A 2,711-nucleotide genomic window follows, 5' to 3' on the forward strand; every position below is an offset into this window, starting at 1 on the left:
GCAAGGTAAGGGGCTGGGCCAAGTGCTACCTGCCCCCTTGGAAAAGGGACAGACCCCTACCTGGAGGGACTGAAGGGAGACAGTAGGGAGGAAGAGGCTGTGCCAGTGGGGAGCCAGGAGGCCCACTCCTGTCCTGCACACACGCCCCAGGCTGAAAGAGGATGTGGTCTGCGGAGGCTGAAGGTCACAGCCCCACCTGCCCAACCTTGCTGGGCTTTGCCCCTCACACCTGGAGAGGCAGATGGGCCATGACCCAGGGACCTGCGTTGGCTGTAGTGGCCAGGCTGTGGCTGGGCCAGCCAAGCAGGGTCAAGAAAGTCCCCAGAACACTTTGGGGACCATCTCTCCCAGAGCTTCCCCTGGGCAGGGGCCGGGCACAGTGCAGCTTGCTGGCCTCAGGGGCTGGCCCAGGAGTCAGGCAGCATTCACTGGGGACCCCCCTGGGACCAGCACAGCCTCTGAGAAGGTGGGCTCCGGGACCGGGGCTGGGGCAGGACTCTGGGCCGTCTGAGGCCCAGGCTGCAGGGAGCAGGGACCCTGAGTCCTTCCAGGTTCCCTGGCCCCTCTGGGCCGGACAGGCCGGCGGGAGGGAGGGTGGGGGGTGGGGACGCTGGGGCCTCTTTCCTGGTCGCCCGGCGGCAGCTGAGGTTATTTTTTCCCCCTGGCCGCTGCAGAATTTCCCTCCGAGTTGGATAAATAAGCAGCAGAGTCCAACGTCAACGAAACAGGAGCTCGCGCGGCCGCACAAAAGCGGCTTTCAGCAGCGGCGGTGCCTCCGGGGCTCCCCGAGCAGCGCAGAGAGCGGGGCTGCCCCTGGCCTGCGCTGCGATTGCGGCTTCAGAGGCCTCCTCCCTCCTGGGCTCCGGCGCTTGTCCACTTCTCTTTTTTATTTTTATTTTTAATTTATTTTTTTTTTTAAGAGATGAGGTCTTGCTCTGTCTCCCAGGCTGGAGGGCAGTGGTACTATCACAGCTCACTGCAGCCGCCACCTCCCGGTTCAAGCGATCCTCCCACCTCATCCTCCCGAGTAGCTGGGACTACAGCTGTGAGCCACTGAGCCTGTGTTCTCTTCTGTCCGATCTCTTCTGGTCCCTGCCTACTCCCTGCAGAACCCGTGCTTGCCCTTTGCCCCCACAGCACTCTGTGCAGACCCTATTAAGGACTCCCTCCCTTAAAACCTATGGCTCTGCCAGGTGTGGTGGCTCATGCCTGTAATCCCAGCACTTTGGGAGACAGAGGCCGGCAGATCACGAGGTCAGGAGTTCGAGACCAGACTGACCAACATGGTGAAACTCCGTCTCTACTAAAAATACAAAAATTAGCTGGGCATGGTGGCACACGCCTGTAATCCCAGCTACTCAGGAGGCTGAGGCAGGAGAATCACTTGAACCCAGGAGACAGAGGTTGTAGTGAGCTGAGATCGTGCCATTGCAGTGAGCCAAGATCATGACACTGCACTCCAGCCTGGGCAACAAAGCGAGACTCCATCTCAAAAACAACAACAACAACAACAACAACAAAAAAAAAAAAAAAAAAACCTTCTGAGGCTCCTCATTGCCCGAGGGAAGATCCTGGCTTTCCAGACCCCCACCATGAAGTGGGCTGCTTCCTGTTTCTCACCAGTGCTTTGCAAAGGCTGGTTCCTCTGTCAGCAACACCCTTCCCTCTCTTCTACCTGGTTCCCACTTGGTTTTGAGATTCAACTCCTGCATCGTTGTTGCTGACTCCAGCCCCTACAGCTTCTCTCTCTAATCACAGGCATCAGCTGACACTAGAGTGGTCACTGCTCTGTCTGTGGCTCCAGCTGACCTTGGGCCACCCTAGGGCAGGAGCTGAATCTATTTTTTTTTTTTTTTAAGAGATGGGGTCTTGCTCTATGCCCAGGCTGGAGTGCAGTGGCGTGATCATAGCTCGCAGTAACCTAAACCTCCTAGGCCCAAGCCATCCTCCCGCCTCAGCCTCCTGAGTAGCGAGGACTCCAGGCATGTGCCACCATGCTCTGCTAATTAAAAATATACATAGAGATAGGGTCTCACTATGTTGCCCAGGTTAGTCTCAAACTCCTGGCCTCAAGTGATCCTCCCACCTCGGCCTCCCGAAGCACTGGGATTCAGGCATGAACCACTGTGCCCGGTCCCAGATTTGGCTCATCTTGTATCCCCAGAACCCAGTCTAATCTGTGCTATGTGCTGCAGAGGCACAAAAGGGCCATTACCTGGCATGGAGTAAGTGCTCACTTAATGTCTCCTGTTAAAAAGCGACATAAAGCCGGGCACGGTGGCTCACGCCTGTAATCCCAGCACTTTGGGAGGCCAAGGCGGGCGGATCATGAGGTCAGCAGATCAAGACCATCCTGGCTAACACGGTGAAACCCCGTCTCTAGTAAAATACAAAAAAAATTAGCCGGGCGTGGTGGTGGGCACCTGTAGTCCCAGCTACTCGGGAGGCTGAGGCAGGAGAACGAGGTGAACCTGGGAGGCGGAGCTTGCAGTGAGCCGAGATTGTGCCACTGCACTCCAGCCTGGGCAACAGAGCGAGACTCTGTCTCAAAAAAAAAAAAAAGTGATATAAAATCAGGCAGACGTTACAGTGAGCCCAGATCACGCCACCGCACTCCAGCCTGGGTGACAGAGGGAGACTCTGTCTCAGAAAAAAAAAAAAAGTGACATAAAATCATAATAACATTACATTCTTTTTTTTTTTTTTTTTTT

The sequence above is a fragment of the Rhinopithecus bieti genome, unplaced genomic scaffold (assembly GCF_001698545.2).
Source record: "Rhinopithecus bieti isolate Rb0 unplaced genomic scaffold, ASM169854v2 scaffold_42772, whole genome shotgun sequence".
Classification (NCBI taxonomy): Eukaryota; Metazoa; Chordata; class Mammalia; order Primates; family Cercopithecidae; genus Rhinopithecus; species Rhinopithecus bieti.